This window comes from Oncorhynchus gorbuscha, linkage group LG12, assembly GCF_021184085.1.
Source record: "Oncorhynchus gorbuscha isolate QuinsamMale2020 ecotype Even-year linkage group LG12, OgorEven_v1.0, whole genome shotgun sequence".
Lineage (NCBI taxonomy): Eukaryota > Metazoa > Chordata > Actinopteri > Salmoniformes > Salmonidae > Oncorhynchus > Oncorhynchus gorbuscha.
The window spans coordinates 9446734-9471177 of record NC_060184.1 but is presented as its reverse complement, the minus strand read 5'-3'; the positions used below and the strand labels follow the sequence as shown (position 1 = coordinate 9471177).

At 46.3% G+C, this 24444-nt stretch overlaps 1 pseudogene; it reads left to right on the top strand.

The window, feature by feature from the left end:
- The first annotated feature begins 274 nt into the window (after nt 1-274).
- Nucleotides 275-23382, top strand: LOC123990506 (annotated as a pseudogene).
- The last annotated feature ends 1062 nt before the right edge of the window (nt 23383-24444 follow it).

Genomic DNA, 24444 nt, shown 5'->3' with positions numbered 1-24444 from the left:
AAAGGTTCAAAGGTAGAGAGGTGGATTTTTGTTATAAAACGAGAACATTTTAGACTGGCGTGTGAGACAATAACCGGAAACGATGTTCTATTAAGTGTGGATCCAGTCATGGAATTTGGCCTCTGGAATGTGGCGCTTTTTTTCTCCCCCTCTCACCAGAAGCTCGTCCCTTTTTCCTTCTACCATCCGATTGGGCGAGACGCGTTCTTAGGAATGTCATGAAACTATTTAAATAGCACTTTGTCCCCTGGTTTACAGTTAAGTTCTAGCGTCCGATACCGGAGAGAATTACCATTAAATTAAAGCAACAAAAGAAACGACCTTTCTGCGTATTAAATCAGAACACATTCCGTTAAAAAAAAATCAAGAAACGCTTGAATCTTGTGGATTATTATTGGATTTGACTGTTTCTCTCTGCTCTTTTCATTCAACAGGTGGGTGAGCAATATTTAGATTTTCTTTCAAGGAATCTATCCAAATATATATATTTTTATTATTATATTCTATTATAAATAAATAATGTGACATAATAAAGTGTGAAATAGCCATGATGATTGTTTATTTAGATGTTTAAAAAATGTATTTTATGTATAAATATTAATATAATATATCACATTTAGCAGACGCTTTTTATCCAAAGCGACTTGCAGTCATATGTGCGCATACATGAACTTTTGTGAAAAGTGGACCTTTGACGTTTCTATGTTTATTTTTCATAGGTAAAAACCAGTTTCACCATGAAGTTGACAGGAATATTTCTGCTATTGATGCTTTGGACCTGCGAGAGCGTACGAGTTGCAGGTGAAATCATTTTCCTACTCTAGAATGAAAGGAGTTTGAGCTTCGATTTGAACATTAAACTATAGAAAAACATCAACGTTTTTAAATACATTATTAAATCCTCTTAATTTATTGATTTACCCCGACAAATGGTTCAACATAGAGATAATTTTAGAGTTTATTCTTCACAACAACAATAATCCATTCCAAAGACAAGTAGACAAAGACTAACTGTTTACGCTCATTCCCCGGTCTCCTGCATACAGAGAGCCGAGACGACAATAGCGTGTACGACCTGTTCGAGCTGGTCCACGTCTCCAAGAAGAACCACGGAGTGACCCTAGTGAAGGGCGACGACCCATACAGTCCCGCCTACAAGATCCTCAACCCGGACCTGATCCCCGAGGTCCCCGAGAGCTCCTTCAGGGACCTCGTTGATTCCATCCACGCGGAGAGGGGATTCCTTCTCCTCCTCAACTTCAAGCAGTTCAAGCGGACCAGGGGCTCCCTCCTGACGGTGGAAAAGCGTGACGGATCCGGAGCCGTGTTCGAGATCGTCTCCAACGGGAAAGCGAACACCCTGGATGTGGTTTTCTCTACAGTGAATAAGCAACAGGTGGTGTCGATAGAAGATGTGGACTTGGCGACGGGCCACTGGAAGAATATTACGCTGTTCGTGCAGGAGGACCGGGCGCAGCTGTATGTTGGCTGTGAGGAGGTGAACACGGCGGAACTGGACGCGCCCATCCAGAGCATCCTCACGCAGGAGACTCCCATCACGGCGCGTCTCAGAATCGGGAAAGGAGCGGTGAAGGACCGGTTCATGGTAAGTGAAGTGCACATGCAGAGCTCACGCGACGACGCCTGATGGACACAGATAATATACGTTGTCGAGTTGCTTTAGATGTTTAGTAAGTGTTGAATATAGGGTTGTGTAACACGTACACGCGTAAATATTATCGTGCGTAAAACCCATAGACCTATGCGTAAAAGTTACACACTGCATTGAAAACCCATCTAAGTGACCCATAGTGTTGCATAGAGCAGCGTGATAGTAACGGTGCAGTACTAGAGGTGAAATGTACCATTGATTCTTGCAGGGGGTGCTCCAAAACGTTCGCTTTGTCTTTGGAACCACTTTAGAAGCGATACTGCGCAACAAAGGATGCCAAAACTGTAAGTAACATAATCATTAATAACAGAAAGCATCTTTCTGTATTTATCCGTACCTCACTGGTTGTTATGCTGAAGCCGGCAAGCAATTCCTAAGAATATGCATGACTGATTTAAATCTACATGGGAACGTTGAGAAGGGGGGGGGTCACGTTTATATTACCATGGAAAAGCTGGGAAGTTTACTAACACTTCCATGCCTCCCCAGGGCTGGGCACATTAACTCATTCACTTCATTGGTGATTCAAGATAGTATGATGCTGCAATGTTCTGTAGTTCTGTAGTTACCTATTCCCAACTGTAGTTATGTAGCTACCTATTCCCAACTGTAGTTCTGTAGCTACCTATTCCCAACTGTAGTTATGTAGCTACCTATTCCCAACTGTAGTTCTGTAGCTACCTATTCCCAACTGTAGTTCTGTAGCTACCTATTCCCAACTGTAGTTCTGTAGCTACCTATTCCCAACTGTAGTTCTGTAGCTACCTATTCCCAACTGTAGTTCTGTAGCTACCTATTCCCAACTGTAGTTCTGTAGCTACCTATTCCCAACTGTAGTTCTGTAGCTACCTATTCCCAACTGTAGTTCTGTAGTTCTACTACCTATTCCCAACTGTAGTTCTGTAGCTACCTATTCCCAACTGTAGTTCTGTAGCTACCTATTCCCAACTGTAGTTCTGTAGCTACCTATTCCCAACTGTAGTTCTGTAGCTACCTATTCCCTGTAACTGTAGTTCTGTAGCTACCTATTCCCAACTGTAGTTCTGTAGCTACCTATTCCCAACTGTAGTTCTGTAGCTACCTATTCCCAACTGTAGTTCTGTAGCTACCTATTCCCAACTGTAGTTCTGTAGCTACCTATTCCCAACTGTAGTTCTGTAGCTACCTATTCCCAACTGTAGTTCTGTAGTTACCTATTCCCAACTGTAGTTCTGTAGCTACCTATTCCCAACTGTAGTTCTGTAGTTACCTATTCCCAACTGTAGTTCTGTAGCTACCTATTCCCAACTGTAGTTCTGTAGCTACCTATTCCCAACTGTAGTTCTGTAGTTACCTATTCCCAACTGTAGTTCTGTAGTTACATATTCCCAACTGTAGTTCTGTAGTTACCTATTCCCAACTGTAGTTCTGTAGCTACCTATTCCCAACTGTAGTTCTGTAGCTACCTATTCCCAACTGTAGTTCTGTAGCTACCTATTCCCAACTGTAGTTCTGTAGCTACCTATTCCCAACTGTAGTTCTGTAGCTACCTATTCCCAACTGTAGTTCTGTAGCTACCTATTCCCAACTGTAGTTCTGTAGCTACCTATTCCCAACTGTAGTTCTGTAGCTACCTATTCCCAACTGTAGTTCTGTAGCTACCTATTCCCAACTGTAGTTCTGTAGCTACCTATTCCCAACTGTAGTTCTGTAGCTACCTATTCCCAACTGTAGTTCTGTAGCTACCTATTCCCAACTGTAGTTCTGTAGCTACCTATTCCCAACTGTAGTTCTGTAGCTACCTATTCCCAACTGTAGTTCTGTAGCTACCTATTCCCAACTGTAGTTCTGTAGCTACCTATTCCCAACTGTAGTTCTGTAGCTACCTATTCCCAACTGTAGTTCTGTAGCTACCTATTCCCAACTGTAGTTCTGTAGCTACCTATTCCCAACTGTAGTTCTGTAGCTACCTATTCCCAACTGTAGTTCTGTAGCTACCTATTCCCAACTGTAGTTCTGTAGCTACCTATTCCCAACTGTAGTTCTGTAGCTACCAACTGTAGTTCTGTAGCTACCTATTCCCAACTGTAGTTCTGTAGCTACCTATTCCCAACTGTAGTTCTGTAGCTACCTATTCCCAACTGTAGTTCTGTAGCTACCTATTCCCAACTGTAGTTCTGTAGCTACCTATTCCCAACTGTAGTTCTGTAGCTACCTATTCCCAACTGTAGTTCTGTAGCTACCTATTCCCAACTGTAGTTCTGTAGCTACCTATTCCCAACTGTAGTTCTGTAGCTACCTATTCCCAACTGTAGTTCTGTAGCTACCTATTCCCAACTGTAGTTCTGTAGCTACCTATTCCCAACTGTAGTTCTGTAGCTACCTATTCCCAACTGTAGTTATGTCACCAATAAGCCCTGGGGACTGTGTGTCTGTTGTGGTCTGATGGGTATTAGCATTACAGTCTACAGTGTGTCTGTTGTGGTCTAGTGGGTATTACCATTACAGTCTATAGTGTGTCTGTTGTGGTCTAATGTGGTCTGATGTGGTCTGGTGGGTATTACCATTACAGTCTACAGTGCTCTAACTGTCTCTCTGTGTGTTCTTACTCCCTCCCTTTTTCTCCCAACCTCCTCTATATCCCTTCTTCCCTCCCTCCCACTTACTCCCCTCCCTCCCTCCAACCATCTCCCACTCGATCTCATTTATCTCTCTCTCTCCCAACCTCCTCTATATCCCTTCTTCCCTCCCTCCCACTTACTCCCCTCCCTCCCTCCAACCCCTCTCCCACTCCATCTCATTTATCTCTCTCTCTCCCTCTCTCTTAATCCCTCCCTCTCTCTTCCATCTGTATCCCTCCTTATCCCCCGTGTCTCACTCCCCCTCTCTTTCTCTCTCTCTCCCTCTGTCTCCCCCTCCCCTCCCTCTGTCTCCCCCTCCCCTCCCTCTGTCTCCCCTCCCCTCCCTCTGTCTCCCCCTCCCCACTCCCTCTCCCTCTGTCCTCCCCCTCTCCCTCTGTCTCCTCTCTCCATCTGTCTCCCCTCTCCCTCTGTCTCCCCCTCCCTCTCCCTCTGTCTCCCCTCTCCATCTGTCTCCCCTCTCCCTCTGTCTCCCCCTCCCTCTCCCTCTGTCTCCCCTCTCCATATGTCTCCCCTCTCCCTCTGTAACCCTCTCCAAATGTCTCCCCTCTCCCTCTCCCTCTGTCTCCCCTCCCCATATGTCTCCCCTCTCCCTCTGTCTCCCCCTCCCTCTGTCTCCCCCTCCCTCTCCCTCTGTCTCCCCATCCCTCTACCTGTCTCCCCTCTCCCTCGGTCTCTGTCTCCCCTCTCCCTCTGTCTCCCCTCTCCCTCTGTCTCCCCCTCCCTCTCCCTCCCCCCTCCCTCTCCCCTATATCTACCTTCTTCTCCCCTCATGTCCTTCCCTCTCCCCCCTCCCTCTCCCTCCCCCTCCCTCTCCCCCTATATCTACCTTCTTCTCCCCTCATGTCCTCCCCCCCCCTCCCCCTCCCCCTATATCTACCTTCTTCTCCCCTCATGTCCTTCCCCCCTCCCTCTCCCTCCCCCTCCCTCTCCCCCTATATCTACCTTCTTCTCCCCTCATGTCCCCCCCCTCTCCCCCCTCCCTCTCCCCCTATGTCTACCTTCTTCTCCCCTCATGTCCTCCCCTCCCCCCTCCCCCCCCCCCTCCCTCTCCCCCTATGTCTACCTTCTCCCCTCATGTCCCCCCCCCCTCCCTCTCCCTCCCCCTCCCCCTATATCTACCTTCTTCTCCCCTCATGTCCTTCCCTCTCCTCAGCTGTTCTGACTGATAGAATCATGGTTATGGAGAACTCCATCAATGGGTCCAGCCCTGCCATTAGGACTGACTACACTGGCCACAAAAGTAAAGGTAAACACAACCAAACTGCCGGTCTCCATATGAAACCCTGTTAAAGGCTCCTCTTTAGGAAGAGACCAACACAGATCTGTTAGAAGTTAAAGCATTCTATTCTACTGTCAACAGTTGTCTGTCTGTAGCTGTAGGGAGTTGAAAGTAAGTCTGGAAGCATTCGTGTACACTGATGGTCACTCTGTGTTTCCCATGGAATGAATGTATCTCTATGGTGTTTTCCTTCCCTCCAGACCTGCAGATGATCTGTGGGTTCTCCTGTGAGGACCTGGCTGGCATGTTCAAGGAACTGAAGGGGCTGGGAGTGGTGGTGAAGGAGCTGTCTAACGAGCTGCGCAAAGTGGTGAGGAAACACACCTGACTCCTGAACCAGATCTGTCTGTCTGTCTGTCTGTCTGTCTGTCTGTCTGTCTGTCTGTCTGTCTGTCTGTCTGTCTGTCTGTCTGTCTGTCTGTCTGTCTGTCTGTCTGTCTGTCTGTCTGTCTGTCTGTCTGTCTGTCTGTCTGTCTGTCTGTCTGGTCCGTCCGTCTGTCTGTCTGTCTGTGGCATGAGACTCTGCAACAACCAGTTGTTCTGCCACTGCATGGGTACCTTGCTTAGCATACTGGTCTCCCAGTATCAGCTAATCAGACAAACTGCATTTTCATTCATTCATTACATCAAATTAGGTCCATTTTTCTTAATTAACTCTCACTTGGAATACTTCTTAATGATAAACCAGTGTGAGGTGGTGACAGGCGTTCTCAAACACCCGAGTCTCCTCCAAACTACTCAGGCTATCAAGAAATGAAAATTGAAACAGTGTGTGGATTTGAAACCCTTAACCCTTGAGGGACTGAGCGCTCTTCTCATATCGTATTCCTACTGAATGTCTCATATCTGTCTGCTCCTGTCAGACGGATGAGAACAAGCTGCTGATGAACAGAGCGGGGATCCACAGTGGAGTCTGTCTGCACAACGGCATCGTACACAAGAACAAGGCCGAGTGGACCGTCGACGACTGCACTGAGTGCACTTGTCAGGTGAGGACCGAAGTCGAGAGACTGTGTGTGTGTGTGTGGGGGGGGGGTCAAGCCTGTGTGTTTGCACTTGCACACAGCCACAGCCACTTGCAAACACACACTCATCCCCCACTCAGCAAGCGCCTGCTCACTACTCCAGAGCTCTGTCGTCTGGGCAGTAATTGGGTAGGAGGAGGAGGCTGGAATCAGGCCAACAGTGGGTCTGTAGTGATCTGACCATGGCCCAGGCCTACCACTGCAGTGAACAGACAGAGCCTCAACAGGAGGGATGTTCCTCTCAGCACACACACACACACACACACGCACACACGCACGCACACACACACACACACACACACACACACACACATATACCACACAACATGACATACACTGAATGTACAAAACATTAAGAACACCTTCCTAAAATTCGTCATGGAAAGAGCAGGTGTTCATGTTTTGTACACTCAGTGTGTACAGTCCTGTTTTCATAGTGTACAGTGCTGTTGTCAGAGTAGCAGTGCTGTTTTCATAGTGTACAGTGCTGTTGTCAGAGTAGCAGTGCTGTTTTTGTAGTGTACAGTGCTGTTTTCATAGTGTACAGTGCTGTTGTCATAGTGTACAGTGCTGTTGTCATAGTGTACAGTGCTGTTTTCATAGTGTGCAGTGCTGTTTTCATAGTGTACAGTGCTGTTGTCATAGTGTACAGTGCTGTTTTCATAGTGTACAGTGCTGTTTTTATAGTGTACAGTGCTGTTTTCATAGTGTACAGTGCTGTTTTCATAGTGTACAGTGCTGTTTTTATAGTGTACAGTGCTGTTTTCATAGTGTACAGTGCTGTTTTCATAGTGTACAGTGCTGTTTTCATAGTGTACAGTGCTGTTTTCAGAGTAGCAGTGCTGTTTTCATAGTGTACAGTGCTGTTTTCAGAGTAGAAGTGCTGTTTTCATAGTGTACAGTGCTGTTTTCAGAGTAGAAGTGCTGTTTTCATCGTGTACAGTGCTGTTTTTATAGTGTACAGTGCTGTTTTTATAGTGTACAGTGCTGTTTTCATAGTGTACAGTGCTGTTTTCATCGTGTACAGTGCTGTTTTCATAGTGTGCAGTGCTGTTTTCATCGTGTACAGTGCTGTTTTCATCGTGTGCAGTGCTGTTTTTATAGTGTACAGTGCTGTTTTTATAGTGTACAGTGCTGTTTTCATCGTGTACAGTGCTGTTTTCATAGTGTACAGTGCTGTTTTCATAGTGTGCAGTGCTGTTTTCATCGTGTACAGTGCTGTTTTTATAGTGTACAGTGCTGTTTTTATAGTGTACAGTGCTGTTTTCATAGTGTACAGTGCTGTTTTTATAGTGTACAGTGCTGTTTTTATAGTGTACAGTGCTGTTTTTATAGTGTGCAGTGCTGTTTTCATAGTGTACAGTGCTGTTTTCATAGTGTGCAGTGCTGTTTTCATCGTGTACAGTGCTGTTTTTATAGTGTGCAGTGCTGTTTTCATCGTGTACAGTGCTGTTTTCATAGTGTACAGTGCTGTTTTCATAGTGTGCAGTGCTGTTTTCATCGTGTACAGTGCTGTTTTTATAGTGTACAGTGCTGTTTTCATAGTGTGCAGTGCTGTTTTTATAGTGTACAGTGCTGTTTTCATCGTGTACAGTGCTGTTTTTATAGTGTACAGTGCTGTTTTCATCGTGTACAGTGCTGTTTTCATCGTGTACAGTGCTGTTTTCATAGTGTGCAGTGCTGTTTTCATCGTGTACAGTGCTGTTTTTATAGTGTACAGTGCTGTTTTCATCGTGTACAGTGCTGTTTTTATAGTGTACAGTGCTGTATTCATCGTGTACAGTGCTGTTTTCATCGTGTACAGTGCTGTTTTTATAGTGTACAGTGCTGTTTTCATCGTGTACAGTGCTGTTTTTATAGTGTACAGTGCTGTTTTCATCGTGTACAGTGCTGTTTTTATAGTGTACAGTGCTGTTTTCATCGTGTACAGTGCTGTTTTTATAGTGTACAGTGCTGTTTTTATAGTGTACAGTGCTGTTTTCATCGTGTACAGTGCTGTTTTTATAGTGTACAGTGCTGTTTTCATCGTGTACAGTGCTGTTTTTATAGTGTACAGTGCTGTTTTTATAGTGTGGCTGCTACGTCTTTAGAAAATACATTTGATAGATTCTTCTTCTTTTTTTACCACCTACCTGAGTGACGACACGTCCTTCAAGTTCAAGAAATGACCTAGTCCTTTGTCACTGTCTCCGCCCCTCTGCAGAACTCTGCCACCGTATGCCGCAAGATCTCCTGCCCACTGATCCCCTGTGCCAACGCCACCGTGTCTGATGGAGAGTGTTGCCCGCGCTGTGGAACACGTACGTTTCTCTATTCTCCATCGTTCCAACTCTAGAATTAGAATGAACGGTTCTGATTCTATGGTTCCATTTGTCGTTCCAACTTCCAACAAAACTATTCAGCTCTCAGGAAGTAACATAAAACATACAAACAAAGGGGTTACAGTATACTACTGTATTATGAACCCAAAGCTTGTTCTGTTTTACTGTAAATCTATGAATGGCCTGAGTTGTCCTAAGGCTTAATGTCTCTAAGACAAACAGGCCATTTCAAACAACACTCCATTTACTGACAGCTATGTGGACCTCCTTCACCAAATAAAGCATGAAACCACAACAACTTTTCTGGATGTAAAGGTTTCTATTCAAGAAAACCAAATTCATTTTTTAAGGGTGATTTAGGTTCTCTGGCTCGTCAACGTATGAGTGTCGGGAACATTGGTGTGTTATCCACCCCAAAACATCTTTGAATCTTCAACTTTTAATGGCTATAATTTGGCCAAATTGGTTTAAGTGGGATGGAAAATTGTTGGGCTGTTCAGCGCTGCCATCCTACACTCAAGAACAAGTGACATTTCCCACATACCTAAGACAGCAGTGGCCCCTGAAATCTAAAGACACATGGAGAACCTCTACCTTGGTCACTCAAAAGTTTTGACATGATCAAGAACCCTGCTATGAGCAAATTCAATTTGCTCTTTAAAGTAACAACGGTCAATGGGGGATCCCAGTCATATTTCTAGAAGGACTCATCCATTTCCACTGGGTTTTCTCTCACACACACACCCCGGGGCTAAACTCAGTACATTAGACTGGAGCTTTAAGATCTTTAAGAGCTTATAACCCTCATTTTCTGCTTGGGGACTCTGCAGTCCAATAGCTCTCTCATTGTCTCCCTCTCTCTCCTCGTCCTCGCTCCTTCCCTCCCCTCCTCTTCCTCCTCTCCTTCCCTCCACTCCTCTTCCTCCTCTCCCTCACTACCCTTCCCTTTCTCCCTCTCCTCGCTCCTTCCCTCCCTCCCTCTCCTCGCTCCTTCCCTCCCTCCCTCCCTCCCTCTCCTCGCTCCTTCCCCCCTCCCTCTTCTCTCTCCTTCCCTCCCTCCCTCTCCTCGCTCCTTCCCTCCCTCCCTCTGCTCGCTCCTTCCCTCCCACCTTCTCCTCGCTCCTTCCCTCCCTCCCTCTCCTCGTTCCTTCCCTCCCTCCCTCTCCTCGCTCCTTCCCTCCCTCCCTCTGCTCGCTCCTTCCCTCTCTCCTTCCTTCCTTCCTCCTCTCTTCCTCCCTCACCTATTCTACCTCCTCTCCCTCCCCCCTCTTCCATCTATCCTTACTCTTTCTCGCTCCTCCCCTCCCTTCCTCCTCTCCCTCCTTCTCTCGCTGTCTCCATAGTGAGTGACTATGCGGAGGACGGCTGGTCCCTCTGGTCTGAATGGACACACTGTTCCGTGTCTTGTGGGCGGGGCATTCAGCAGAGAGGCCGTTCCTGCGACCGCATCAACAACAACTGCGAGGGAACCTCCGTCCAAACCAGGGACTGCTACCTTCAGGAGTGTGACAAACGCTGTGAGTTCAGTGTTCACATGACAAACGACCAAACAAATCACATTCATCAATCGTCACACATGGAAACTTCTATCACAGATTTGTATCCATGGTGACAGAAACGATAGACCTGCACCCACATCTAAGTATCCATCCACAGATCAGCCAGCTGTGTCTCTACAGAGCAACAAGTCACTGCCATAACACATATTTTACCCTCTTTTGACTGGACAATGACCCATAACCAAGTTTCTCATTGACCCCTGACCTTTAACCTCTGACCTCTGCTCTGTGTTGTCCCTCCAGTCAAGCAGGACGGTGCCTGGAGCCACTGGTCCCCCTGGTCTTCCTGCTCGGTCACCTGTGGGGGTGGGTGTCATCCCCCACCCCCAGCTGGGAGGCAAGGACTGCCAAGGAGAGGGAAGACAGCCTCTGCAACTCCCCCACCATTAGTCCCCAGCTGGGAGGTCACCCTGCCCCAGTGACTGTCACCAACCATTAGCCCCAGGGAAGACAGACTTAGACCCTGAAGTGCATTAGTCACAGTGAGTCACCCCTGCCCCAGTGAGTACCATTAGTCACCCTGCCCCAGTGAGTACCATTCACCCTGTCACCCCTGCCCCAGTGAGTACCATTAGTCACCCTGCCCCAGTGAGTACCATTAGTCACCCCCAGTGAGTACCATGCCCCAGTGAGTCACCCTGCATGAGTAGTTAGTCACCCTGCCCCAGTGAGTAGCATTAGTCACCCTGCCCCAGTGAGTACCATTAGTCACCCTGCCCCAGTGAGTACCATTAGTCACCCTGCCCCAGTGAGTACCATTAGTCACCCTGCCCCAGTGAGTACCATTAGTCACCCTGCCCCAGTGAGTAGCATTAAGTCACAGGCTTTTATGCACAAGAACTGGGTCATCTCCATTTGACATCCGTCAAATGCCTTTTCATGCACACCACACTGTGAAATGTTTCTAGTCAAATACCTTTTCATGCACACCACACTGTGAAATGTTTCTAGTCAAATACCTTTTCATGCACACCACACTGTGAAATGTTTCTAGTCAAATACCTTTTCATGCACACCACACTGTGAAATGTTTCTAGTCAAATACCTTTTCATGCACACCACACTGTGAAATGTTTCTAGTCAAATACCTTTTCATGCACACCACACTGTGAAATGTTTCTAGTCAAATGCCTTTTCATGCACACCACACTGTGAAATGTTTCTAGTCAAATGCCTTTTCATGCACACCACACTGTGAAATGTTTCTAGTCAAATACCTTTTCATGCACACCACACTGTGAAATGTTTCTACAAATGCACACCACACTGTGAAATGTTTCTATCAAATACCTTTTCATGTTTCTAGTCAAAATGCCTTTTTTCATGCACACCACACTGTGAGATGTTTCTAGTCAAATACCTTTTCATGCACACCACACTGTGAGATGTTTCTAGTCAAATGCCTTTTCATGCACACCACACTGTGAGATGTTTCTAGTCAAAATACCTTTTCATGCACACCACACCGTGGGAGGTTTCTAGTTAACAGCCTTTTCATGCACACCACACTGTGAGATGTTTATAGCCAAATTCCTTTTCATGCACACCACACCGTGAGATGTTTATAGCCAAATGCTTTTTCATGCACAACACTGTGCTTTTTTTCATGCACACCACACCGTGAGATGTTTATAGCCAAATGCTTTTTCATGCACACCACACTGTGAGATGTTTCCAGTCAAATACCTTTTCATGCACACCACACTGTGAGATGTTTCCAGTCAAATACCTTTTCATGCACACCACACTGTGAGATGTTTCTTGTCAAATACATAATCTCAATCCTCATCGTATCTCTACATAGTCAAATACATAATCTCAATCCTCATCGTTTCTCTACATAGTCAGTTTCCTAGCAGATTGTCACTGTTTGTTTGGCAAGTCAACAAACAAGAATTTGTCTAAAGAAACAAAAACTGTCACTCGGGCTACTTGTCATTGTGTCTATTTAATACAACACAGACCCTACTAGGGACACCACGTACACCTGTACTGACCTGTACCTGTCTCTCTTCTTCACTCTCAGTCAACGGTAACTGGGGACCCTGGTCGCTATGGGATACCTGCTCTTCCACCTGTGGGGGAGGAGCCCAGACACGTAAACGTCTCTGCAACGACCCCGCCCCCAAATATGGTGGCAAGGAGTGCCAGGGTGACTCCAAGGCCACTCAGCTGTGCAACAGGAACGCCTGTCCCGTCGGTGAGTAGCAGGCGCTGGATGAGTAGCCGACGTCTCTTATAACTCCTACATGCTGTGAATTAGTTGCTAAAATTGTCGTTTTTAGACAGTTTAGTTAGTACACTAACACTTTCAAAATATGATTTTTAATTATTTTAGGGCTTATTAAAGACACAAAAGTCTACTTAAACACACACAGCACTTAGTATTTAGAAACAGTCAGTAATCAGTACTGAAAGACAATGTCTCTGTCCTCAGATGGTTGTCTGTCTAACCCCTGCTTTCCTGGGACCAAGTGCACCAGCGTTCCCGATGGAACATGGAGTTGTGGGAAATGTCCCTCTGGTTACTCTGGTGACGGCATCAAGTGCGAGGACATTGACGAGTGCAAAGAGGTTCCTGACGCTTGCTTCGTGTTCAACGGAGTCCACCGCTGTGAGAACACTGACCCTGGTTACAACTGTCTGCCCTGTCCCGCACGCTACTCTGGACCTCAGCCCTTCGGCAGGGGAGTGGAGGAGGCCACCGCCAAGAAACAGGTAGGTAGCATCACCTGGTGCTGTGGACTACAGTTGGGATGATAGTCCTGTCATACTGTATCTCTGTCCTCAGTTGATTTAGAACTTTAGAAATATGGAATTTAGAATTTAGAATTTAGAATTTGGAATTTGGAATTTACAAGATCAAAGATCGCTTTACAAAAGCCTAGCTTTTCTTTGTCCAGATCATACTGCCAACTCTGTTACATGGCGGTCAGCTGATTGTGCTCTTTGAAAACAAAGCCAGGTAGCCACAATATTTCCCGGCTTGTCTGACCAACTCTTCACTTCCTCCCCTCCAGGTGTGTACACCACGTAACCCCTGCTTGGATGGGAGCCACGACTGCAACAAGAACGCCCGCTGTAACTACCTGGGACACTTTGCCGACCCCATGTACCGCTGTGAGTGTAAGCCTGGCTATGCTGGAAACGGACACATCTGTGGTGAAGACACGGACCTGGACGGATGGCCCAACCAAGACCTGGTCTGTGTGGAGAACGCCACCTACCACTGCAAGAAGGTATGTACTTCCTGACTCGTATAGATCCCTGAATAGATCCAGCTTGCTGTTTAACTAGTAAAAACCACACATCCCTTTTGAGTGATGACTGACTGCAATTAGAAAGAACAAATATTTTTCAAAGAAAAACAAAAAACGGGTACATTTAATGTCTTAAAGGACGATTACAATAGTTAAATATAATATTCATGCTTGTTGACTACATCGTGTAAATGTATGATGGGACTTCTTTTGCAGGACAACTGCCCCAACCTTCCCAACTCAGGCCAAGAAGACTACGACAAGGATGGTGTTGGTGACGCGTGTGACAACGATGATGACAACGATGGCATTCCTGACGACAGGGTAAGTGAAGAATTAATCATTGATTCACTCATTGAAGGTCTGAAGTCCTACCCCTTACTGAGAGAAATTAATCCAGGTTATGCTACCTCTTGGGTAGTCAGTGTGTGTGTGTGTGTGTGTGTGTGTGTGTGTGTGTGTGTGTGTGTGTGTGTGTGTGTGTGTGTGTGTGTGTGTGTGTGTGTGTGTGTGTGTGTGTGTGTGTGTGTGTGTGTGTGTGTGTGTGTGTGTGTGTGTGTGTGTGTGTGTGTGTGTGTGTGTGTGTGTGTGTGTGTGTGTGTGTGTGTGTGTTCAGTTTTGGCAGTGAGACATAGATGTGGTTTTACATTCATCATTCATGCTGTGAAATAAGGGGAAGGAAAACAAAAAAGAAAAACACATTTTTTTTGCTCTTCAGAGACAAAGCTCAAATCCCAACACTGAGGTACCACTCTGAACGAGCCGCGGTGTAAACTGCTAGTCCTAACATTATATTTGGAACCGGGCCTAAATAGGCAACATGCTTTCATCCTTCCTCTCTCTATATAGGTTACACAGACCACAGCAAGTTAAAAGCACAGTATCTGAAATGAATATATCATGTCAGATGTTTTCCTAAGCAAGGCAGTGGACACGACTGATTCTTCTGGCGGTTCTGAGGCTGGAGTAATTGAATAGTGCTCTCTGACTCCCCCTCTATCACTCCCTCTCTCCATTTCTCTCCCTCCCCCTCTATCACTCCCTCTCTCCATCTCCCCCCCCCTCTCTCCCTCCCCTCTCCCCGTTTCTCTTCCTCCCCCTCTATCACTCCCTCTCTCCATTTCTCTCCCTCCCCCTCTATCACTCCCTCTCTCCATTTCTCTTCCTCCCCCTCTATCACTCCCTCTCTCCATCTCCCCCCTCTCTCTCTCTCCCCTCTCCCTGTTTCTCCCTCCCTCTCCTCCCCTCTCTCTCTCCATCCCCCTCTCTCTCTTTCCCCCTCTATCGCTCCCTCTCTCCATCTCTCTCTTCCTCCCCCTTTCTCCCTCCCCTCTCCCCTTCTCTCTCCCCCTCTCTCTCCTTCTCCTCTCTCTCTCCCTCCCCCTCTCTCTCTTTTTCCCCCTCTATCGCTCCCTCTCTCCATCTCTCTTCCTCCCCCTTTCTCCCTCCCCTCTCCCCTTCTCTCTCCCCCTCTCTCTCTCCTTCTCCTCTCTCTCTTTCCCCCTCTCTCTCCCTCTCTCCATCTCTCTCGCTCTCTCCAACCTCCGTCTCTCTGCCTCTCTCCCCTCCTCTCTCTCCCCCCACTCTCTCCCTTTCCCCCTCAATTTCTCTCCTCTGCCTCTCCCTTTCTCTCTCCCCATCTACCCTTCTCTCCCTCTCCCTCCCCCTATCCCCCCTCCCTCTCTACAGGATAACTGCCCGTTTGTGTACAACCCCAGGCAATATGACTATGACAGAGATGATGTTGGAGATCGTTGTGATAACTGTCCTTACAACAGCAACCCTGACCAGACGGACACAGACAGCAACGGGGAAGGAGACGCCTGCTCTGTGGACATTGATGGAGATGGTGAGACTCTAAACCTGCTTAGTTGGACTCTAACCTAAAAGACTCTGACCTAAGAGACTCTGACCTAAGAGACTCTGACCTAAGAGACTCTGACCTAAGAGACTCTGACCTAAGAGACTCTGACCTAAGAGACTCTGACCTAAGAGACTCTAACCTAAGAGACTCTGACCTAAGAGACTCTAACCTAAGAGACTCTGACCTAAAATACTCTAACCTAAGAGACTCTGACCTAAGACACCACTCTGACCTAAGAGACTCTGACCTAAGACACTCAGACCTAAGAGACTCTGACCTAAGACACCACTCTGACCTAAGAGACTCTGACCTAAGACACTCAGACCTAAGAGACTCTGACCTAAGACACTCAGACCTAAGAGACTCTGACCTAAGACACCACTCTGACCTAAGAGACTCTGACCTAAGAGACTCTGACCTAAGAGACTCTAACCTAAGAGACTCTGACCTAAGAGACTCTAACCTAAGAGACTCTGACCTAAAATACTCTGACCTAAGAGACTCTGACCTAAGACACCACTCTGACCTAAGAGACTCTGACCTAAGACACCACTCTGACCTAAGAGACTCTGACCTAAGAGACTCTAACCTAAGAGACTCTGACCTAAGAGACTCTGATCTAAGACACAGCTCTAACCTAAGAGACTCTAACCTAAGACACTCTGACCTAAGAGACTCTGACCTAAGAGCCTCTAACCTAAGAGACTCTAACCTAAGACACTCTGACCTAAGAGACTCTGACCTAAGACACTCTGACCTAAGAGACTCTGACCTAAGAGACTCTAACCTAAGAGACTCTGACCTAAGAGACTCTGACCTAAGAGATTCTGACCTAAGAGCCTCTGACCTAAGAGACTCTAACATAAGAGACTCTGACCTAAGAGACTCTGACCTAAGAGACTCTGACCTAAGAGACTCTGACCTAAGAGACTCTGACCTAAGACACCACTCTGACCTAAGAGACTCTGACCTAAGACACCACTCTGACCTAAGAGACTCTGACCTAAGAGACTCTAACCTAAGAGACTCTGACCTAAGAGACTCTGATCTAAGACACAGCTCTAACCTAAGAGACTCTAACCTAAGACACTCTGACCTAAGAGCCTCTAACCTAAGACACTCTGACCTAAGAGACTCTGACCTAAGACACTCTGACCTAAGAGACTCTGACCTAAGAGACTCTAACCTAAGAGACTCTGACCTAAGAGACTCTGACCTAAGAGATTCTGACCTAAGAGCCTCTGACCTAAGAGACTCTAACATAAGAGACTCTGACCTAAGAGACTCTGACCTAAGAGACTCTGACCTAAGAGACTCCGACCTAAGACACCACTCTAAACTAAGATACTCTAACCTAAGACACTCTGACCTAAGAGACTCTAACCTAAGAGACTCTGACCTAAGAGACTCTGACCTAAGAGACTCTGACCTAAGAGCCTCTGACCTAAGAGACTCTGACCTAAGAGCCTCTGACCTAAGAAACTCTAACATAAGAGACTCTGACCTAAGAGACTCTGACCTAAGACATGACTCTAACCTAAGAGACTCTAACCTAAGACACTCTGACCTAAGAGCCTCTGACCTAAGAGACTCTAACCTAAGATACTCTGACCTAAGAGCCTCTGACCTAAGAGACTCTGACCTAAGAGCCTCTGACCTAAGAGACTCTGACCTAAGAGACTCTGACCTAAGAGACTCTGACCTAAGAGACTCTGACCTAAGAGCCTCTGACCTAAGAGACTCTAACCTAAGATACTCTGACCTAAGAGCCTCTGACCTAAGAGACTCTGACCTAAGAGCCTCTGACCTAAGAGACTCTGACCTAAGAGCCTCTGACCTAAGAGACCCTAACCTAAGAGACTCTGACCTAAGAGACTCTGACCTAAGAGACTCTGACCTAAGATACTCTGACCTAAGAGCCTCTGACCTAAGAGACTCTAACCTAAGAGACTCTGACCTAAGAGACTCTGACCTAAGACTCTAACCTAAGAGACTCTGACCTAAGAGACTCTAACCTAAGAGACTCTGACCTAAGAGACTCTGACCTAAGAGACTCTGACCTAAGGGCCTCTGATCTAAGAGCCTCTGACCTAAGAGACTCTAACCTAAGAGACTCTGACCTAAGAGCCTCTAACCTAAGAGACTCTGACCTAAGACTCTAACCTAAGAGACTCAGACCTAAGAGACTCTGACCTAAGAGACTCTAACCTAAGAGACTCTGACCTAAGAGACTCTAACCTAAGAGACTCTGACCTAAGAGCCTCTAACCTAAGAGACTCTGACCTAAGACTCTAACCTAAGAGACTCTGACCTAAGAGACTCTAACCTAAGAGACTCTGACCTAAGAGACTCTGACCTAAGAGACTCTAACCTAAGAGACTCTGACCTAAGAGACTCTGACCTAAGAGACTCTGACCTAAGAGACTCTGACCTAAGAGACTCTAACCTAAGAGACTCTGACCTAAGAGACTCTAACCTAAGAGACTCTAACCTAAGAGACTCTGACCTAAGAGACTCTAACCTAAGAGACTCTAACCTAAGAGACTCTAACGTTGCTTATCTGTCCCTATTTAAGACCTATATGATATAATGAACATGCTGTAGATTGCTGTTGAATACTGGCACCCCACCGTTCAATGACAACGCTTTGAAACCAAGTGCAAATTGACAGTATGCACAAGCATGCATTCCATTACTAACTCAACTACAAGTCATTTTCCTCACCTTCCTCCTCTTCCCCTGAATAACAACTACTGTGATTGGTCCAACAGGTATTCTGAATGAGAAAGACAACTGCCCGTACGTCTACAACGTGGACCAGAGAGACACTGACATGGATGGTGTGGGAGACATGTGTGACAACTGTCCTCTGGAACACAACCCTGACCAGGTGTGTGTACATACACTTACAACCTATTCCACACACACACACACACACACACACACACACACACACACACACACACACACACACACACACACACACACACACACACACACACACACACACACACACACACACACACACACACACACACACACACACACACACACACACACACACGTGCAGTCAGAGATGCGTAGGGGTACACATGCATGCCACTATCACAAACACTGTCTGTCATTCTAGAAGAACTCTCTCTGTTGAGTGATCGCTGTACTGGGTCATTGTACTGGGTCACTGCACTGGGTAGATGTAATGGGTCGCTGTACTGGGTAGATGTAATGGGTCGCTGTACTGGGTAGATGTAATGGGTCGCTGTACTGGGTAGATGTAATGGGTCGCTGTACTGGGTAGATGTAATGGGTCGCTGTACTGGGTAGATGTACTGGGTCACTGCACTGGGTTACTGTAATGGGTCACTGTACTGGGTCGCTGTACTGGGTAGATGTAATGGGTCACTGTACTGGGTAGATGTAATGGGTCACTGTACTGGGTCACTGTACTGGGTAGATGCAATGGGTCACTGTACTGGGTCACTGTACTGGGTAGATGTAATGGGTAGATGTAATGGGTCGCTGTACTGGGTTACTGTAATGGGTCACTGTACTGGGTCACTGTACTGGGTAGATGTAATGGGTCACTGTACTGGGTCACTGTACTGGGTCGCTGTACTGGGTCACTGTAATGGGTCACTGTCCTGGGTAGATGTACTGAGTCACTGTACTGGGTAGATGTAATGGGTCACTGTACTGGGTAGATGTAATGGGTCGCTGTACTGGGTAGATGTAATGGGTCACTGTACTGGGTAGATGTAATGGGTCACTGTACTGGGTCACTGTACTGGGTCGCTGTACTGGGTCACTGTAATGGGTCACTGTACTGGGTAGATGTAATGGGTCACTGTCCTGGGTAGATGTACTGAGTCACTGTACTGGGTAGATGTAATGGGTCACTGTACTGGGTAGATGTAATGGGTCGCTGTACTGGGTAGATGTAATGGGTCGCTGTACTGGGTAGATGTAATGGCTCGCTGTACTGGGTCGCTATACTGGGTAGATGTAATGGGTCACTGTACTGGGTCGCTGTATGTCTAGGCTGTATCATGCCATGTTAAGGTGGAGTTATATCCTCTGCAGCTCAGGGGCACATACAGCATGCACAGGGAGCCGGGCTTTTCAATGGGGCATTGACATTGGCTTTGACTGCTCAGAAGGAAAGGTGGAGTGATGGAGGGGTAGAGGCCAGGGTGGGGCCCCAGGCTGGTTGTTATTACCCAGGAATGGGCTCGCCCCTGGATGTATGCGTGCCCCGTCGGGCGTCAGCACACACACAAGCCCCGTGTGGATCCCACCTGTGCCATGCTAGACTGACGACCAGGAATGTGTTCGGAACAACAGGACTCAGTTAGGGGGGAAATGGGCGGAATTCACACCAATCCAATCCTTCCCTCTCTCCCTCCCTCGCCTCGTGTGAGGCAATGAAATCTGTGTGTAGTCTTGCCAAGCAGCAGGCACAGGAGATTCATGTCTGCAGGGATATGGCTAGAATGCTTCTGTCTGTGGAAAGACCTGCCTACTGGTGCTAGTGGAGGAGAGGAGGTGAGAGGGAAGAATGGAGGGAAGGAGGAGGAGAGAAGGAAGGAAGGAGGAAGAGAGAAGGGGTGTGTTTATAGGGTACAGGGTTTATAGAATACTATGATTGCCAGCAGATGAAAAGCTCCACCAGAAGACAAATTGATCTTGGCAGGTTTAGAGAGGGGAGAGTAAACAGAGCCTGGGCATAGTCCATCATGAGAGGAGAGATATTAGGAAATGAGAGGTTAAACAAATGGTACAGCTGGAAATCCAATCAGCATCAGGTGTCATTATCTTCCCCATGTTCTACACTTTACCTGTAGGAAGGAAACACAAAACAGACCCTAGATCGGTCAGTGTCAAAGGAGATCTACAGTAGGAGTCTAGGAGAGGAGCACATAATTTACATTTACCCCACATCGGTGCCTCAGGGAAACTCACAGTATGTTAACTAATCTCCACCAACTCACAAAATGTTAGCTAATCTCCACCAACTCACAGTATGTTAAATAAATACAACCAACTCACAATATGTTAATTAAATAATCTCCCCCAACTCACAATATGTTAATTAAATAATCTCCACCAACTCACAATATGTTAATTAAATAATCTCCCCCAACTCACAATATGTTAATTAAATAATCTCCCCCAACTCACAATATGTTAATTAAATAATCTCCCACAACTCACAATATGTTAATTAAATAATCTCCCCCAACTCACAATATGTTAATTAAATAATCTCCCCCAACTCACAATATGTTAATTAAATAATCTCCCCCAACTCACAATATGTTAATTAAATCATCTCCCCCAACTCACAGTATGTTAACTAATCTCCACCAACTCACAGTATGTTAACTAATCTCCGCCAACTCACAGTATGTTAACTAATCTCCGCCAACTCACAATATGTTAACTAATCTCCACCAACTCACAGTATGTTAACTAATCTCCACCAACTCACAGTATGTTAACTAATCTCCACCAACTCACGGTATGTTAACTAATCTTCACCAACAGGTGTATCTACTGTGTTGCAACCGCTAACATTAGCTAGCATGCTAATGTAAATCGCCATTTACCTCTACAGGTTGACTCTGATGACGACCGTGTGGGAGACAAGTGTGACAGCAACCAGGACATCGATGAGGACGGCCACCAGAATAACCTGGACAACTGCCCCTACATCCCCAACGCTAACCAGGCCGACCATGACAAAGACGGCAAGGGGGACGCCTGCGACCACGATGACGACAACGACGGGATCCCTGATGAGAAAGACAACTGCAGACTGGCCTTCAACCCTGACCAGCTCGACTCTGATGGTGAGTTAGATGAAGAATAGGAGAGATACGAGATAAAATTGGAGTTCAATTTCTTATTCAACTAATATAGTTCTCGACATTAGTTAACGGTTAAATTCATTAGCTGCTTCATCCTAAAACATGTCATTTACTGAACTTTCAATCTTTTTCCAGGTGACGGTCGCGGAGATGTTTGCAAAGATGATTTTGACCAAGACAACGTCCCTGACATCTACGACGTGTGTCCGGAGAACTTTGACATCAGCGAGACGGACTTCAGGAAGTTCCAGATGGTTCCCCTGGACCCCAAGGGAACGTCCCAGATCGACCCCAACTGGGTGGTCAGACATCAGGGCAAAGAGCTGGTCCAGACCGTCAACTGTGACCCTGGCATTGCTGTTGGTGAGTGGATTGGTTGGGTGGTTGGTTGATTGGTGGGTGGCTTGATTGATTGATTCTAGACTTTGGGATATCTCAATATAACCCAAGCCTAACTAAAAAAAACACCATCCTCTCACTGACATCTTCTCTGTTTCTCCGTTCTCAGGTTTTGATGAGTTCAACTCTGTGGACTTCAGTGGAACCTTCTTCATCAACACAGAGAGAGATGATGACTACGCCGGCTTTGTGTTCGGCTACCAGTCCAGCTCCAGGTTCTACGTGGTGATGTGGAAGCAGATCACACAGACCTACTGGAACAACAAACCCACTAAGGCTCAGGGATACTCAGGACTGTCCATCAAGGTGGTCAACTCTACGACTGGACCTGGAGAGCACCTCAGGAACGCTCTCTGGCACACGGGCAACACCCCAGGACAGGTAAGATGGACAAACACACAAACACACACAGGAAACACCTCAGGACAACACCACCTAACTCTCCCTATATTTCTCCTTTCTTCTCTAGGTGAGGACTCTGTGGCACGACCCTAAGAATGTTGGCTGGAAAGACTTCACAGCCTACAGATGGCACCTGATCCACAGACCAAGAACAGGACACATCAGGTAAGCACTGGAGACTCATTGGCCTGGTGGAGAGTTCTGAGGCTTTCCATAATGCCAGTATTTACTGTATGTCCTCTGATGGTTTGTCTCAAGAGTCTTGTTTGTAATTTCAGAGTGGTCATGTACGAGGGGAAGAGGATCATGAAGGATTCCGGGAGCGTATACGACAAGACGTACGCAGGCGGAAGACTAGGTCTCTTTGTCTTCTCGCAAGAGATGGTATACTTCTCAGACCTCAAGTATGAATGCAGAGGTAAGCAACAAGGACATTTCTACATCTTACTATCTCCAACAACACTTGTTTAGTGGAATCTTTTTCACAATAGACTTATGTGAAATACCAGACCACATAACTTAACCGTTTTGTTCTAAGTTAATGCTTGACTTTTGTCCTTTGTTTTTTTTTCAGATGCATAATTGCACGGAGCAGGAAGCTCTTGGAACAATGCACCTTTCTGTATAAATTTGAACGATATGTATTCCAATACAATGTCCAGGGACTGTTTTTTTCTACTCCTCTTTTCTTCTGCGGGACTCACACTGAAAGGGGTGGGGGGGGATTCTGTTGTGGTCAGCCTCGGGGTACATTGATGCTGGTTTGGACAGAGAACCATCCGGGTGACTGCCAGTCGAAGATCAGAGAAGCCACTCCTACCCACCCAGAGCAGGTAGAGACGGGAAAAAACAGCCCGTTTGCTTGGCCTGAGTGAGAGACCGACCGATGTTCGCAACCGTCCGGACGATCTCTCTCTGATCTGAAAGACCTCATTCATCCCTGTGCGGGAAAGTCTCCCGATGGACAACTATGCACTTCCAAACTTTTACATCTCTCTCTCGCTATCTCTCTTTCTATTCATCTCTCTCTCTCTATCCTTCTTTCTATCCATCTCTCTCTCTCGCTATCCTTCTTTCTATCCATCACTCTCTCGCTATCTCTCTTTCTATCCATCTCTCTCTCGCTATCCCTCTTTCTATCCATCTCTCTCTCGCTATCCCTCTTTCTATCCATCACTCTCTCGCTATCTCTCATTCTATCCATCACTCCCTCGCTATCCCTCTTTCTATCCATCTCTCTCTCGCTATCTCTCTTTCTATCCATCTCTCTTCTCCCTCTTTCTATCCATCTCTCTCTCGCTATCCCTCTTTCTATCCATCTCTCTCTCGCTATCCTTCTTTCTATCCATCTCTCTCTCGCTATCTCTCTTTCTATCCATCTCTCTCTCGCTATCTCTCTTTCTATCCATCTCTCTCTCGCTATCTCTCTTTCTATCCATCACTCTCTCGCTATCCCTCTTTCTATCCATCTCTCTCTCGCTATCTCTCTTTCTATCCATCTCTCTCTCGCTATCTCTCTTTCTATCCATCTCTCTCTCGCTATCCCTCTTTCTATCCATCTCTCTCTCGCTATCCCTCTTTCTATCCATCTCTCTCTCGCTATCTCTCTTTCTATCCATCTCTCTCTCGCTATCCTCTTTCTATCCATCTCTCTCTCGCTATCTCTCTTTCTATCCATCTCTCTCTCGCTATCTCTCTTTCTATCCATCTCTCTCTCGCTATCTCTCTTTCTATCCATCTCTCTCTCGCTATCCCTCTTTCTATCCATCTCTCTCTCGCTATCTCTCTTTCTATCCATCTCTTTTTTTGTTCTGGAATGGACGTCCCAAAGAAAGACTATGTGATGTTCCGTTTATATAAAAATAAATCTAGGCGGATGTAGGTTCTGAACGATACAACTCTGATGATGAGGGGTTTTTGGCTCAGTGGTTGAAGAACGCAATAAGACTTTTTTACTTAAAGTTTTGTCAGGAAAGGACTTGTAGCCCTTGGAAGTCAGTTGCGTAGCAACAAGATATGGAGGTTAGTGTATGTATGATGTATATACGTATGTTTGTGTGTAAATAAGAAGACATTTAACGCTTGCTTTTACCCCTCTATATATGTTCCCTTGGAGACAAAAGAAAACAAACCAAAATTAAAACGAGCCAAAATACTTTTTTGTCAAATACATGA